Genomic DNA, 18,205 nt, shown 5'->3' on the forward strand with positions numbered 1-18,205 from the left:
GTCAGATGGAAGAGAGATTGCAGGGCTGGATAAGAAAATTGAAGGAATTAAGCAAAGGAAAAAAATGTAATAGACACAGACCACATTATGGTTATTACCTGAGGTAAACAGATGGTGGGGAAGGTGGAAGAGGGTAAAGGGAGAATAAATGGTGATGAAGGGAGTCTTAACTTGGGTTGGCAAACACACAATACAATTTACAGATGATGGTTTATAAAATTGTTTACCTCAAATTTTTATTATAATTTTATTAACCAATGCCACTATAATAAATTCAATAGATCTTTTTTAAATTAAAAACAAAAAGACTAGGAGACATGACAAATAAAATATAAATTCTTGAGATCTAAAACACTGTAAAAGAAGTGAAGAATACCTTTGATGTGCTAATTTACAGAATGCACATAGCTAAAGAAAGAATACCCAATATTGAAGATATTTCAGTGAAAATCTCAAAAACTAAACGCCCCCAAAGGAAAGATGTGTTAAAAAATAACACATTATTGAAAGATTACAATGCAACTACCAAAGATGTAACATATACAAAATAGGAATACTAAAAAGAAAAAAGATAGAAAGAAGCGAGTGATATTTGAAACAACAATGACTAATTCATGTTATACCTCAAACTAAAGATCCAGTGAGCTCAAAGCTAATCTTTCACACTAATTTCCTTTTCACCACTATTTCTCACCATGGTACTAGACATTTCAGCTAATGCATTACATCATGCAAAAAAAGGAAGTAAAAAGAATATGAATTGGTAAGGAAAGTATAAACTTTCTTCGTTACAGAAATATTATTATCTATACAAAAAAATCCAAAATACTCAACAAAAAACTCCTGGAACTAAGTGGTGATAGCCAGGTTATAGAATGAACAGTTAATGTACAAAAGTCAATTCATTTCCTGTATAAAAACAATGAAGAAGTGGAATTTGAAATTGAACATATACTACCATTTATATTAGCACCACAAAAATAAATAATTAGTTATAAATCTAACAAAATCTATTCACAATTTATATAAGAAAAATTAAAAAAACTCTGATGAGTGAAATAAAAGAAGAACTAAGTAAGTGGAGATATACTCCATTTTCATAGATAATAAATAAGATTCAACATTGTCAATAGTCAGTTCTTTCCAACTCAATCTATATAGATTCAATGTAAACCTTATTAAAATTGTAGCAAGTCATTTTATAGATAGCAATAAACTAATTCTAAAGTTTATATAGAGAGACAAAATCCCCCAAAATTTCAATAACTTTTTAATTTTTTTATTTGTCAGTTACAGTTGACACTCTATTAGTTTCATGTGTACAGAGTGAGACATTTATATATTTATAAAGTAATCTCTCAATAAATCTAGTACCCACCTAGTAATAACATTGTAATATTACTGACTATAGTCCTCATGCTATATTTTATAGCCTGTGACTATTTTGTTATTATCAGTTACAAAATTTGCACTTCTTAATTCCTTCAACTTTTCACCCATCCCCCCAACCTCTTTTATCTGACAACCATTAGTATGTTTTGTATATCTGAGTCTGTTTCCATTTTTCTTGTTTATATATTTTTCTTTAGTTCCCACACATAGATTAAATAATGTAGCATTTGTGTTTCTCTGTCAGACATATTTCATTCAGCATGATATTCTATAGGTCCATGTTGTTATAAATAGCAAGATTTCATTTTATTTTTATGACTGAATAATATTTTATTGCATATATATACCACTTCTTTATCCCATTGTTTGTCAATGGACATTTAGTTTGCTTCCAAACTTGCATACTGTAAATAATACTGCAATGAACTTAAAGTCATATATATTTTCTAATTAGTGTTTTGGATTTCTCTGAATTAATAACTAGAAGTGGAATTGCTGGGTAATAAGGTAATTCTGTTTTTAAGTTTTTGAGGAGCCTCCATACTGTTTTCTTTTTTGTTGTTATTTTATTTGTTTGTTTTCACAGTGGCTGCATCAATGTTTGATCTCATCAAGCATGCAAAAAGATTCTCTTTTCCCCATCTTCTCCAAAACTTGTTGTTTGTTGACTTAATAATGATAACCATTCTGGCACATGTAAGACGATAGCTCATTGTGGTTTTAATCTTCATTTCTCTGATGATTAGTTATGTTGAGCATATCTTTGTATATCTATTGACCATCTTCTACTTTAGTGACTTTAGGAACAAGACACACATATATTTTTTAAAGCTTTATTTTTAATGTATTATGTTATGAAAATCCTTCTCTTTTTGTATTATTCTTGCTTATTCTATTACAGTTGTCCCAATTTTTTTCTTTTTTCCCTCAACACCTAGAGGTCAAATTTTGATGAAGCACATATTTCTGAAGTCACAGTGTTGGGCTTTTTAAAAATTGTTGTTTATTGATTGATTTTTAGAGAGAAAGAAAGGGAGAGAGAAAAAACATTGATTTATTGTTCCACTTATTTATGCATTCATTGGTTGATTCTTATATGTGCCCTGACCAGAAATTAAACTTGCAACCTTGATGTGTAGGGATGACCCTCTTACCAACTGAGCTACCCAACCAGAGCAAGTGCCACAATTTTAATCCCCAAATCATCTTGTGACTTAATTGTGTCTTAGGGTATTTAATTATTTTACCTAGGTACATATCATGGAAGTTACTATTTATTATTTTTTATTTATTGATTGATTTGAGAGATAAAGACAGATTTGTTCCACTTATTCGTGAAATCATTGGTTGATTTTGGTATGTGTCCATACAGGGAATCACACCTGCAACTCTGACATATAGAGACAACACTCTAACTAACTGAGCTACCCTCCAAGGTCCTTATTATTATTCTTGTTACTATCTTACTATTGCCATTGTCATCATGTTCATCTTTCTCTCAAAAGAAAGAAAGAAAGACATTGACATTAGTTGAGGGCTGATATGCAAACCTCTCAAGTTCTCTGCCATTTCTGTTGTCCCACCTACCTTCTCTCCCATAAACTCTAGACATGTAGTTGGTTGTCTCTTTTCTTAGACAAACCAACAGGTTTCTCTGACATTTCTTTATTCATTGCTCATCCATTATAAATATATATGACATATATTTAATATATAAATACACAATGTATTATATATTTATATAAATATCATATAAAATTATGTTTATACAAAATGTTACATGAATATATAATGTTAATGTATGTTGAGAACTGCTCTGCCTGGTTGCAGAAGCTATAACCCCTCCATGGCTAAGGCTGAATGAGTGGCCTTTGGACCATAAACCACTACAGAGACAAAGCTTATATCCCTGGCAGGGGCACTGATCCTGCTCCTTTTACTTCATTCATAACTGGCCCCCAATGCTTGATCAGTTAGCCAATGATGGGTGGGGTTCCCCAAGGGAGGAATGACCTAAGACAGGCACAATCATGAGGAGGCCCCAGGGAAGGACTTGGGGGGCCTATGGAGAAAAGAAGTGATGGATATAATAATATATTTTATATTTTAAAAATTATATTTAAAATATAATATATTTTAAAGGGGGTGAAGGATAATAATAATACACATACCTGAGTATGTGGGATAGCACAGAGACATTTGTTTCAGTTTCTCAGTTTTGGGGGTTAGCCTTGTGCTCCCCCTATTGATCTGTCTCTAGACCCTTTGTAACTATGTGTCTTATTTGATGCAGAAACCATCCTGCAGTGTCTGCTTCATTATGGATGAAATGAGACATTCACATGTACTACCAAGTATGGAGGGGATGGCATGGCTTTTCTCTCAAGGGGAGCAAAAGCCACGACCTTTGCCAGGACCAACACATTATATGATGGTCTTCATTTAATTGTTGTTCAAGTACAGTTTTCTGTATTTTACTCCCATCCCAGTCATCCTCCCAGTGCTCTCCACCTACTCCCCATTTCCACCACCCTTAGTTGTTGTCCATGTGTCCTTTATACTAGTTCTTGTAAATCCTTCCCCCTTTCCCCTGAAATTCCCTCCCCTCTCCCCTCTGGTAATTGTCTGCCAGTTCTTTATTTCAGTGTCTTTGGTTTTATTTTGCTTCCTTGTTTGTTTTGTTGTTTAGCTTCTTGTTAAAGGTGAGATCATATGGTATTTGTCTTTCACCGCCTAGCTTATTTCACACAGCATAATATTTTCCATCTCCATGCATGCTGTTGCAAAGGGTAGGAGCTCCTTCTTCCTTTCTGCTGCATAGAATTCCATTGGGTAATGTACCATAGTTTTGGAACCATTCATTTGCTGATGGGCAATTAGGCTGCTTTCAATTTTTGGGTATTGTAAATTATGCTGCTATAAACATTGGGGTTCCTTAGTTCTTTTGGATTGGTGTGTCAGGATTCTTAGGACATAATCCTAGCAGTGGAATTACTGAGTAAAAAGGCAGGTCCATTTCTAGTTTTCCTAGAAAATTCCATACTGATTCCCATAGTGGTTGTACCAGTCTTCAATCCCACCAACAATGGATTAGGGTCCCCTTTTCTCCACAACCTCTCCAACACTTGTTTGTTGCTTTGTTTATGATGGCCATTCTGACCGGTGTAAGGGGGTATCTTGTTGTGGTTTTAATTTGCATCTCTCCTACAGCTAGCAATATTGAGCATCTTTTCATATGTCTCTGGATCTTCTGTATGTCTTCCTTGGAGAAAGGTTTGTTCAAGTACTTTGCCCACTTTTTAACTGGGTTGCTTGTCTTCTTAGAGTGGAGCCATGTAAGTTCTTTCTACATTTTGGACATTAAACCCTTGTCTGAAGTATCATTGGCAAATATGTTTCCCCATACAGTTGGTTCTCTTTTTATTTTAACACTTTTCTTTATGCATGCAAAAGCTTTTAATTTCAATGAGATCCTATTTATTTAATCTTGCTCCAAAAGACATATCAGTGAAAATGTTGCTGGGTGAAATATCTGAGATTTTCTTGCCAATGTTCTTCTAGGACTTTAATGGTTTCACAGCTTATATGTAAGTATTTTATCCATCTTGAATTTATTTTGGTATATGGCATAGATTGGTGCTCCAGTTTCAATTTTTTTTTGCATGTAGCTGTTCAGTTCTCCCAACACCATTTGTTGAAGAGGCTATTTTTAGTCAATTTTATGTTGCTCCCCTTTTGTTGAATATTAATTGACCATAGAGACTTGGGTTTAATTCTAGGCTCTCTGTTCTGTTCCATTGGACCATGTGCCTGTTTTTATGTCAGTGACAGGCTGTTTTGATTACAGTGGCCTTGTAATACAGTTTGGTATCAAGTATTGTGATTCCTCCTACTTTGTTCTTCCTTCTCAAAATTGCAGCTGATATTTGGGATTGTTTGTGGTTCCATATAAAATTTTGAAGTGTTTCTTCTATGTCTGTGAAGTATGTCATTGGTACTTTAATAGGTATTGCATTAAATTTGTAAACTGCTTTGGGTAGTATGGACAATTTGATATTGTTAATTCTTCCAGTTCATGAACATGGTATATGTTTCCATTTGTTTCTGGTTTTTTTTTTCAGTGTTGTGTAGTTTTCTAAATACATGTCTTCTACCTCCTTGGTTAGGTTTATTCCTAGGCATTCTATTTTTTTTTTTTACTATATTGAATAGGAAATTTTTCTTGATTTCTGCTTCCACTGTTTTACTGTTGGTATACAAAAATGCCTTTGATTTCTGAATATTGATTTTGTACCTCGCTGTTCTGCCAAATTCATTTATTAGGTCAAGCAGTTTTTGGTAGAGTATAGAATTTTCCATGTTCACTATCATGTCATTTGCAAACAGTGACAGTTTTGTTTCCTTCTTTCTGATTTAAATGCCTTTTATTTTCTTTTCTTGTCTGATCTCTGTGGCTAAAGCTTCCAATACTGTATTGAATACAAGTGGTGAAAGTGGACATCCTTGTCTTTTTCCTGATCTTAGTGAAAAAGATTTTAGTTTTTGCACATTGAGTATGATGTTGGCTGTAGGTCTCTCATATATGTGCTTCATTATATTGAGGAATGCTCTCTCTATTCCCACTTTGCTGAGTGTTTTTATTATAAATGGGAGTTGTACCTTATCTAAAAATTTTTCACATGATCTATTGATAGGATCATGTGATTTTTGTGTTTGCTTCTGTTTGTTCAATGTATTACATTTACTGATTTGCAAATATTGAACCATCCTTGCATCCCTGGGATAAATCCCATTTGGTCATGGTGTATGATCTTTCTACTGTACTGTTGGATGTGGTTTGCCAATGTTTTATTGAGGATTTTAGTGTCTATATTTATCAGCAATATTGGCCTGAAGTTGTATTTTTTTGTTGTGTCTTTATCTGGATTTGGGATTAGGATGATATTGATTTCATAAAAAGAGTTTCAGGGTCTTCCATCATTTTGAATTTTTTGTAATAGTCTGTGAAGGAAAGGGGTTAGCTCCTCCTTAGATGCTTTGTAGAATTCTCCTGTGAAACCATCTGGTCCAGGGCTTTTTTTGTGCTGGGAGTTTTTTGATTACTGCTTCAATTTCATCTATTGTTATTGGTCTGTTCAGGCTTTCTGCTTTTTCTTCACTGAGTTTTAGAAGATTATATTTTCCTAGAAATTTGCCCATTTTACGTAAGTTTTCAAATTTCCTGGCACACAGTTCTTCATAGTAATTTCTTACAATTTTTTATATTTCAGTGGTGTCAAGTTGTAATCTTTCCTCTTTCATTTCTGAGTGTGTTTATTTGGGTCCTCTCTCTTCTTGTCTTCATGAGGCAGCTTAAAGGCTTGTTTACTTTTTTTATCTTTAAAAAAAAAACAACTCCTGCATTTACTGATCCTTAGAATTGTGCTTTTAATCTCTATGTCATTTAATTTTGCTGTGATCTTGGTTATTTCCTTCTTTCTACTTGCTCTGGGCTGTCTTTGTTGCTGTTCATGAAGTTCTTGTAGGAGTAGGGTTAGGTTGTTTCTTTGAAATATTTCTATCTTTTTAAGGTAGGCTTGTATTTCTCTGAACTTACCTCTCAGGACTGCCTTCGCTGTGTTCCATAAGTTTTGGGTTGCTGTGAGATAGTTTTCATTTGTTTCCAGAAACGTTTTGATTTCTTTCCTAATTTCATTCTTGACATATTTGTTGTTTAATAGCATGCTATTCAATCTCCATGATGTTGAGTGTTTTGGGTTTTTTGTTTTGGAATTTGTTTCCAGTTTCAGTCTTTTGTGGTCAGAGAAAATGCTTGTTATGATTTTAATTTTTTTTGAATTTTTTGTTTTGCTTTGTGTCCTATCATGTAGTCTATCTTTGAAAATATTCCATGGGCATTTGAAAAGAATGTGTATTTAGCTTCTTTGAGATGAAGGGATATATATATATTCCGTTAAGTCCATTTCTTCTAGGGTGTTGTTTAATGCCACAATATCTTTGTCGATATTTTGTTTGGAAGATCTGTCCATTTTTGACAGTAAGGGTTAAAACCACCTACTTTAATTGTGTTGCTGTCAATATCTTTCTTGAAGTCCTCTAAGATTTCCTTTTTATATTTGGGTGTTCCTATGTTGAGTACATCTATATTTATGATGTTTATGTCTTCTTGTTGGATTCTTCCATTGAGTATTATGAAGTGACCTTCTGGGTCTCTTATGATGGCCCTTTTTTTGAAGTCTATTTTTTCTGATATGAGTATTGCTATTCCAGCTTTTTTTTTCCTGGCCACTTGCTTTGAAAACTTGTTTCCAGCCTTTCACTTTTAGTCTGTGATGGTCTTTTATCCTGAGGTGGGTCTCTTGTAGGCAGCATATGTGTGGGTCGTGCTTTCTTATCCATTCAACTATTCTATGTTTTTTTGATCAGAATATTTAATCCATTTACATTTAAGGTTATTATTGATAGGTACACATTCATTGTCATTTTTATTCCTGCGTTTCTCTGTCTCTCTCTTTTACTTTCTTTCCTTAAAGCAGTCCTTTTAATATTTTTTGTAGAGCTGGTTTGGTAGAGACAAATTCTTTAGTTTGCCTTCTATCTTGATTGAGAGCCTTGCTGGGTAAAATAGCCTTGGTTGCAGGCCTCTGGCTTTCATTTCTTGGAATATTTCTTGCCATTCTTTTCTTACTTGGAAGTCAGCAGCTAACCTTATTTGGGCTCCCTTGTATGTTACTTTCTTTTTCTCCCTTGCTTTCTTTAATATTCTTTCTTTGTCTCTTTGTCTCTCTTTGTGTCTCCTTGTCTCTCTTAATGATATGTCTTGAAGTGGGCTTCTTTGAGTTTCTCTTGATTGGGACTCTGTTTTCTGGATTTGTGTGACTTTTTTTCTCATCAAATTAAGGAAGTTTTCCATCATTGCTGTTTTAAACAGGCTTTCTATGTCTTGCTCTTCTCCTTTTCGTATGCTTATATTTTGATATAATTACATTTCATATTGTCTTGTATTTATCTTACAAGAAGAAATGAAGGCCTCTTCATTTCTTCTGATCCTTTTTATTTTCTTGCTCTTTCTGGGGTTTTTTTTTTTCTTTGTCCTCCAAATCACTGATCTGATTTTCTGCTTCATTGATCCTGCTTTTGATTCCTTCTACTGTGTTGTTCACTTCACAAATTGTATTCTTCATTTCCTCTTGGCCCTGGCTGATTTTTTCTATTTCCTTTTCCATGTTGCTATAGTTTGCATTGAGTTCATTATAGTTCCCCTGTAGTTTCTGGTAGATCATTGTGAGCTGTTTGAACTTCCTGATAACCAGTGCTTTGAATTCAATATTTAATAGCTGACTTGCCTCTATTTCATCTAGTATTCTATCTGAGGCTTCCTCCTTTCCTTTCATTTGGGTATTGTTTCTTTGTCTTCCCATTGTTTGTGAGACACTTCTTGTTAGCTTCAGCTTGTTAAATTGATTTGTTCTGACTCCCTGGGTTTATGGTGTTAACTTCTGTGGTATAATACCTGTGAGATTCAATGGTGTAGTCTTCTTTATCTCTCCAGCTCACTGGTGTTGGGTTGTCCTTTACATTGCCTCTCAGTTTGTCTTTGGGTTTTGGTTGTTTTGGGGTCTTTTTTGTGGGTCTTTCCCACCAGCTTATGAAGTGATGGCCCCTCTTTCTACCACCCATTTTAATTTGTTGTGCTAGTGAGGGCAGGTTGTATTGGAGCTAATTCTTCTGTGTGCACATGGTTTTAAGGATTCTCATTTGCTCTTGTTCAGTTGTTTGCACTGGGTAGTTTCTCCACTGTTGAGTTGTATTTCCAGATAGGTCTTGAAGTGAAGTTTGTGTGGTTTCCATTCCCTCCTTCACCTTCTTCTGCTGTTATTTATTGGTGGTTTCTTTGTTGTTGTGTTCCCTCTTCCAGTGGGTATCCTTGTGTTCACCCCTTCCACCTACTCTCTTTTTTTTTTTTTTTGGTCAGATGGAGGAAAAGACAAAATGGTTTATGACAGCAGGAGAGTATTCTATGATATTTACAGTAGCAGCTGGTAGAGAAGAGATAGAAGATCCTTTGGCTATGTATACTGATAAATGTAATCTTCAAACCAACTAGCCACTTTTCAGAAAGAATGAAAAAAAGATAAGGCTCTTATTGGGGAGGGAAGGATTGTGAGCTGGATGTAGAAATCAGTGAGTTTTTGGGAGGTCAGATTTTGAGCTAAGGTGAAAATAAAGGATAGTAAATATGTGTAGTGTGAGATATAATAGTTAACCATGACAGTAATACAGTTCAGGAAACAATGAAGTGGGCTACAACCTGAGGAGGGCTGTGTTGTATAGTATTTACAATAGTATGGAACAGCTATTATTTACAATAATATTAGAACAACAATCATATGACAAAATCTATGAGATACCAAGAATAGGGAGTATTGGACCTTCAATAGTATGCTAATGGAGCACAGGTGAAGTGAGGGACAGTAAATTAGCAATACACTATGAATGAGAGAACAGGGGAAGCCTGTCAAATTATACAATATAACCAGCCAAGGGAAGGAAGACTATGCAAAAAAAGGAGGAATACAAAGATACTATTAAAATAAAAGATGTAAGAATAATAAAAATATAATAATAATGCAAATATGTGGTAACTTGTAGTTTCTCTGCTATAGCAAAGTGAAATTTGTTTTTCTGTCTCTACTGTTGGGATGCTCCCTCTTTGGGTCAAACTCTGGTCTTTTTGCAGTTCCAACTTTTTTATCTCACTTGTGGGGGGAAAAGGCAGCAGGAGGGAGAAAAAAGTGATAGGTTTGGAAGGAAAGGAAGAAGGAATTAAACAAGAAAGAAGATAAGAGAGGGAAAAGATATTGAAAGATAAAACAATAATAGAGTTTTGAAAAGATTACTTTAAAAAACACCTAAAAACAAAAACACCTCTTGTTTGTTTCTAGCTGGCCAAACTGGTTTTTCTGGTCTCACTGGCTGCAGCAGGCTCAGGAGTGATTGGTGTGGTCTTTCTCCCTTCTGGGTGTACTCAGCCAATCTCAGGAGCACTCTCCCCAGCTCCCCACTCAGGGAATCCAGACCCTCTTCAAAGTACTCTTTCTCTGAGAATCACCCCCCTGTGCTGGGGTGCGGGTGCATGTGCACGTGCCTGGCCAGGCTTCCCTGGTCCCACAGGTTTGAGCTCCAACCTTTCCCAGTGCCCCAGGGGAATGCAAAGCCTTCCGCCCAACCTCGGGATTGTTGCCAGGCTGGGTGGGTAATAGGCCTAGTGGCTGCCGCAGGAGGATCCTCCAAGCAGTTACTTTTCAAAAAATTTCTCCCACTCAATTCTGCCATACAGCTCAGCCCAATTCTCTAGCCAGACCGGCAACAGTCAGAGTCAGAGCCTGACATTGCGACTCTCAGTTCTCCCAAACAGGTAACCACAGACTCCACAGGTAATCACGGCCCCCACGTTTGCCTCCTTGTGCCCATTACCCTCTCTGACACTTCAACCAAACAGGTCTCTTCCGGTGTTTTTCAAACCATACCAGGCCAAGTAGGGAGGGAGCTGATGACCGGCTCTCTCCAAAGGACCCTGCTGCCAGCCCTAGGCTCCCAAAGAGTCTTTGGCAGACCTGATGCTGGCCCCCTGGTGCCAGGTGTGGGCTGAGGCTGCCCTCTCTGCACTGGTCCCTCGGACTTTATTGACCTGCAGTCATGTCTTCACTGTCTGGTCTTTCTGTGTCTGCTATAATTTCTGGACTCCTATCTTCCTATATGTTGGGGCACTATTGGCTATTTGCTGTGTTCCTCCGCAGATCGGCCAGCTTTTTCTCCCATGTGTGGGGGGAAGTGGAATCCTCTCAGTCCTACTCCTCCGCCATCTTTCCCGGATCTCCTTTCGTTGACTTTAAACCTGTTCTAGGAGTTCTTCTGGTCTTCCTAGATGGCATGGGAAGAAGGGAGCTGGGTTTTTCTTTTCTCTCTTTATTGGGTTGTGAGAGGATGGGGGCCAGGTCTGGGTTACAATACTCACAGTTTCCTTGCCTCTGGCCCAGGTCTTCTGTCAGTTGCAAGACCCAAATAAAGCACTCAACTGTTCATAGCATGAGTCAATCTCTGGCGTGGAACCCAAGATAAGTGGGGAACTTGGTTCTGCCTAGCCCCTCACTCTGTTGCACAGTGCAGGCTAGTCAGGGTGCACTGTTCTGCTCAGCTACTCTCTCTGGCCCAGCAGTGCCAGACGAACAGGTCAGAAGGTTCTGCTCAGCCGCTCACTCTGGGTGCTCACAGCTGAAATCATCCTTAAGGCACGCCAGCCACTGCTGAGGTTTCCTTAAAAGCAGCTTCCCGCAGTTTCCAATAAGTGCATGGCTTTTCACACAGCTCTACTTTCCAACCAGTCCAGAGACTATCAGGGTCAGGGCCCAAAACAGCCCCACTCCTGCCTTCTCTAGGTGTCACCTGGCACCTCAGTTTCTCTGGTTCTGGCATCTATAGTCCCAGTGGATGTGTACCACCTCTGTGAGTCTCCCACTTTGTCACTATTTCCCCCAGTGACTTCCAGCATCCAGGTCCCTCCTGGTGCTGGTTTGCCCCTCCTGCTCTGGAAGGGGATGGAGCTGGTAATCTAACTCCCTTCCCCATATCCTATGACAGGCATCAGGCCAGGGGCCATAGCAGCCTTGGTCCCTTCACAGATCCTACGGACCTTACCATCCCACCTTAATGTCCTTGCCATCTGTTTTTCAATGTCCTCTGCAATTTTTGGCCTCCAAACTTCATATAAGTTGGATTCCATTGGCTGTTTACTCTGTTCCTCAGAAGATTAGCTAGATGTTCCAGCCTGGCACAGGAAGAACCGGGCTCTGCTCCCACCTACCTAGCCACCATCCTCCAACCTTCCTTTTTCTTTTAAATTTCAGAAGTTTTTTTTATTTAAAAAAATTTGTCCTGTGTAAACATGAGTGCAATGGTAACTTAGATAATTAAAAATTCACTTATGAGAAAAAGAATCAGATGTATTGGTGTAATAATGTTAAGCCTAACTCCTTAGTATTCCCCAAAGTTGGTATGTGGATATGAATTTAAGAACAAATGTGGTGGTAAACTATGAAATGTTATTTAGCATGGCAAGTGTAAAATTACTTCTGTAATGCATGTTTTTCCTCAAAATCAAAGTTATCTTGAATGCCCAAGGCTTAAGACACTAATAAAAACACATTCATCTTGAACATCAAACTGTCAAACATGGCTGCCTCACAAAAAAAACCTTAACAGAGGGGATACTGCAGCCACCTGTCCATATTCTCTTTGCATATTCTTTGGAGTAAAACTTACATTGACCCAGCTATTTTCCAGGTTTGAAGAACACCTTAGAGAGCTTCCAAAAAAGGTTGCTGAAGACAAGGCTGATCCTTCAAAGAGGATATGGAATTGCTTGTATAGCCTATTATGTGACCTGTATGTTGGTTACTATGAAGGACAATCAAAATAATACTCTCTAAAAGTAGGATATAGTTGTATAGCCAGACATTTACTGCTATCCTCATTTTCAAAGAATGCATACAAAAAAGATTTCTACATTAGAAGGATGAATTCTCAGAGGGGAAATTGTTTCTAGGAGAATGGGAATCAAGGAGAAATTTAAGCTGAATGTCTTTTCTTCACCACATATTTGTGACCTAGTTCAACAATCTGACTTTTTATTACTACCCCCTTTCTATTGCTCCTTAGGCTACTACACTGTTAGTAAGTGAAAGGGACAAGAAAACAGATTATGCCTTGAGATAAGAAATGACTCTCTGGTGAAGATAATTGTTGATCATTGAAATTTATACATCAGAAATAGAGATGTTATTAATCATTGGAAAATACGAATTGGGCAAAGTTGGTAAAAAAAAAAGGGAATAACAGGATCAGATACAATACTACCAGAAATTTAAAATTTATCCCAAGTAAATGCCACAGCCACCCTGTGTGGTTGATATTATTATCCTTAGTTTACAAATGAGCAACCTGGGGTGCAGAGTAGTGAAATGATTTTTTCCAAGTCCCACAGCTCATAACTGGAAAGAGTATTTGAAGCCAACTTTGTCACACTCCAACATATATTTTGCTCCCATTGCACAGAGATGTTACATATAAGGGTTCTGAGATTAAACAAGGCTATATGTGACTAGTTGGAGCTTCTTGCAATTTATTAATGTAAGATTATATTGTGATAACCCTCATTTCCAGTTTTTATATATCAGAGACCCCCACCACCACCACCATTTTACTTTTATACATTATACTCCATGCCTCCTTAGTTTCTGGCCCTGAAACTATTGTCTTTTTGCTTCTCAATCACATCAGACAATATGCAAAGATCTCTACTCTTTGTTTTCCAAAATACAGCAGAGCAAATTCCATTCAGAATTTGCTACTTACCAGCTTTATTAAAGACCATGAAGAAGGCAGGGAGTGTTGGAGCCCAAGAGGCCTGTGAGGGGTCGAGGATAGGGTCTAGCACCGCGGGTGTGGTGACTGGGCCTGGTTTCCGGCCTCAGGGCTATCTTGGGTTGTAACAGTTCTCTGACCCCTTGAGAAACTAGCCGCCTCTCCCATCAACTCATATCTTTGGACTGTGCATCATGTACCCGGAAAGTATGTTACCTTGGGAACGTCCGGATTCTAAGGGAAGAGATAAACTTTGTAGGTCAAGGAAGTGAGCTACATGCCAGAAGGCTTCTCCTTTGTCCTCTATGTACTCAAGATTGTATATAAGCCAGAAGACTGCTCAATAAACTTGCCTTATGCCAGCACAGCATTTGGTCCTCTCCTTTATTCAGTCCCTTGCTCAGCCTCACGACCACCCTTGCTGCAGCGGGCTGCGGCAAGGGAGCACACTGTTCTCCACCCCATTCTTCCACTTTACTTGCTACTTCGTGCATCTCCTACACTTCTTTGGAATTTCAGTTTAACCCACCACCCACCATTTCCACTCTCTCTCAAGACATGTTGCTGAACTAGAGTATATTCTTTAGACTCCTTGAAATCTGGGGATAAAAGCATTTTTTGACCAGAGGGGCGAGGGGAGGGAATTTCAGGGGAAAAAGGGGAAGGATTTACAGGGACTATTATAAAGGACACATGGACAACAACTAAGGGGAGTGGAAATGGGAGGGAGGTGAGGAGCACCTGGGGTGGGCTGGAATGGGAGTAAAAGATAGAAAACTGTACTCGAACAACAATTAAATTTAAATAATTACCTCTTAATCAGAGGCTGAAGTTTTAAAGAATTTGTGATGTGAAAGCTGGCAAAATATACTGTTTGCTATTTTACAACAATAATTCTGGCATCAATTTAGCATATGGAATAACATAGATAGACATCACAAGCCAGGAAAACAAGTTGAATTCATTTTAATAGTCCAGAGGGGGGAAAATGAAAAAGCTTAAGTCAATTTACTGGTTGGGTTCTTAGTCCTCAAATAAGTATGTAGGCCTATGTGATAGTCAGCATTTTCTCTGTTCTTCATCTTGCCCTTCATTTTCCCCAGGGATGTAATGAGGTTCAGGAGAGGTTAACGAACCAGGATATGCCCTTGTAGCAATATAAATTGAAAAGATTGAAATCTTCCATAGATATCATTACTGGGAGAAAGCCAAGAAAAGGGAAGCAAGTTTAGATCCACAAAGAGAAATGAAGATTGAAAACAAGACAATAAATGAAATAGACAATAGATGAAAACAAGACAATAGGAGAAAGAGTACAAGATTGTGAAACAAAAGGCAGAATAAAATAACAGGCAGTATGTGGCAAATGCACCAAATCACAGTCCTCAAAATAGAAAAAAATTCACTAGAGATTTGAGTTTAAAATATAGGTCTAAGGAGTTTGGTGTTCTAGTTGTCTTTTCAGGAATAAATAGAAAAGTGCAAGCAATTAATAACAGTCTGTTCTATATTATAATCCATGTTTCTTAATAATAAAGGTGTAGATTAAAGTGTGGGGAAATCATCTAAAAAACAATGTTTTGTTAGGGAGATAAGCTACTTCATGAAATCCAAAGAGTGTATACCACCATGGCAGAACAAAGTCCCAGACCCCTGTAGGCTGAGACCAAAGTCAAAGATGAGGAAATAGAAATAAAATATGTGATGGAACCATAAAACTGAAGTCAAAGGACATACATATACACGCACCAAATTTTAAATTTCAAGGGTGTGTGTGTGTATATGTATATGTATATGTACACATATGTGTGTGCATATATATATATATATAGACAGAGAGAGAGAGAGAGAAATTAATACATCAAAGACATGTAGCACAGGCCTAAGAAAAATATCCTAACATCAGAGCAATGACTTCACTGCTTCACTGTATAGACAGAAGGAGAGGTAAGAAAAATGTTGCAAAATCCTCTGTCATCACCTCTCAAAAATGTCTCTATTTACCTCCTCTCCATCCCCACTGCAACAGCTACCCTATTTCACTCCTAGATGGTCACATCAAATTCCCCACTGTTATCACTGTCTCTACTTTCATCCTCCTTTTGCAATTCACACTGTAGCTAGAGCGATCTCCCAAACACAAATAAAGACAACATAAACAAGATGATAAACTGAGTTCACATATCTTCCTTGTTGGTTTTGCTATTATCTGAACACAACAATAATAAAGAGGCATGAGTTGTTGTACCTATAAAAGCAAAGAAAATGGACCAAATCATCTACAAGAGAATTCTACAACTTTCTAAAAGCTGGAAAGTAAATGGGAGAGTACTGATTCACTCTGGAAGAGAACACCAGAGTCAGCCTCATTTTCAAATATTCCTAGAGGAATGGAAAGCTGAAATGAGTCAGACTTTAAACAGAACCCTGAGGGGAGATTTCAGTCTTGGCAAATATAGACATCATAGAAAACAATAAAGAGAAATTGAGATTTGTTAAAACAGGGGTAATATTGAAGACTTTTATATCAAGGAATAAACTATACCATTCTTCTGGGTAAATGAAGAAAAACATTTACTCTCAGAAAAGAAAGTACTAATATTTTCAAATATTTAAATGAATTATTTAGCTTTGCGCAGTGGCAGTATTGTAGCCAATGAGGTTTATCCGAGGTGCGATTATTCCTAAATGAATTATTTAGATGCAACTAAAGCATGTGATGTAGAAAACAGTCTAGGCTGAAATCAGCTTTTTGATATATAATCACTACACATATCAGGTAAATCAAGAAGCATCACATATCTGAGGAAAAATTGTACTAAGACAAATAAGAAAAAACTTACATTAATAAGTCGGTTGAATCATAATTATAATTTGTTGCTTTCAGCCCTGGCTGGTGTGGCTCAGTGGATTCAGTGCCAGCCTGTGATCCAAAACATCACAGATTCTATTCCCAGTTAGGGCAAATGTTTGGGTTGTGGGCCAGGTCTCCAGTTGGGGGCGTGCAAGAGGCAACCAATCAAAGCATCTCGCACACATTTATGTTTCTCTTACTCTATTTCTCCCTATCTTCTAACCTTTTTAAAATAAATAAATAAAATCTTGAAAGAAAAAGGCCAACTGAGAAATGTGAGGGGCAGGGTTGGAAGAGCAAGAGACTAGCTGAAGCCTGTATCATTATACCCAGCCAGAAATGAAGGAATAGTGTGTTGAAAGGTAGAGAAGATTTGGTTTGATATATATATTATTCAAAGTTAAATAGTTAATTAAAGTAAACCAGAAACAGTGGCATGCCTTTCAAAAATTTAGAGCACAGTAGGGGGTTAATGTGGCACTATCATTTGCAGAACATGATTTGTAGTACACAAAGTTGACAAATCTTAATATAAAGGTATAGGCACATTATTTAGAGATAAGTAGGTAAATACCAGAGAGATCAGAAAAGAGGCCAGGAGGGAAGGAGAAAAGAAAAGAGAAGGAAATAAGAGAGAGAGGAAAGGAGAGGAAAGAAGGGAGGGAAGGAGAAAAGGAGAAGAAAACAAAGAAACTTAAATGCAGAACTAATTAAAACTTATGTTTGGGTGATATCTTGCGGGGGTTGAGGCCTGTCATCCTAATACCCTGGGGATAATAGATAAAGAAATGTTTGAAACAATAAACTCTTGATTTGCATTTTACACACACTTTTCTCAACTTATTTTAAAAGGTTAACATGTTTTAATTCTTGTTAAAATAAGATGAGTATTGATTTTTTGTCAGGTGTTGGAGAGAAGAGTGGGAGGAGGCAAGGAGTAAGGAACCAATTGGGATTTAAGCTAAACTTTCTGTGCTAGCACAATGAATTAGTGCAACAAGTGATAAAAGAGGCCCTGCATTTAGATTCCTATTTCTGTTTTCTGTATATCCCATGCACTGCCTCCCATTGATTTAGAATTATATGATTTTTGGAAAGTGGTCCAAGTACTTTTGATTAACATTTAAAAGTAGTGCCAATTCATTTTGTAAGTCATAGCCAAATGACACTTTCTTCCACACTGTGACCTGATGGCTGAGGGATGTCAGTGTTTGTGAAGCCTTTGAATGAAGTTGCAATGGTCCATGATCTCTTGTTCTGCATACAGAATTACTGTCCATTAGGCTTATTGATTTCTGAACATTCTTTATATTAACATTTATAAGGTGTCACAACATTTAAGTCACCTTTAGTTACAAGCCAATATTTACCTCACTTGCAAGAAATTAATGAACATTCAAAGACAGTTCCACAAATGCAAGAATCCCTTGAAAATGAAAAATGCTTTAGAGTACAGAGAAAGCTTACATTGTCTTTCACACAAAAGGTTTATCCAATATGCATTCAGTCAAATAAATAGCATACTCTCAAGGGATC

General features: G+C 37.1%; 1 pseudogene; it reads left to right on the forward strand.

Moving 5' to 3' along the window:
* The first annotated feature begins 16,442 nt into the window (after nt 1-16,442).
* On the forward strand, nt 16,443-16,556 carry LOC128628237 (uncharacterized; annotated as a pseudogene).
* Nucleotides 16,557-18,205: the final 1,649 nt, after the last annotated feature.

Source organism: Artibeus jamaicensis, unplaced genomic scaffold, assembly GCF_021234435.1.
Source record: "Artibeus jamaicensis isolate MK-2021 breed Jamaican fruit bat unplaced genomic scaffold, CSHL_Jam_final contig_61, whole genome shotgun sequence".
Classification (NCBI taxonomy): Eukaryota; Metazoa; Chordata; class Mammalia; order Chiroptera; family Phyllostomidae; genus Artibeus; species Artibeus jamaicensis.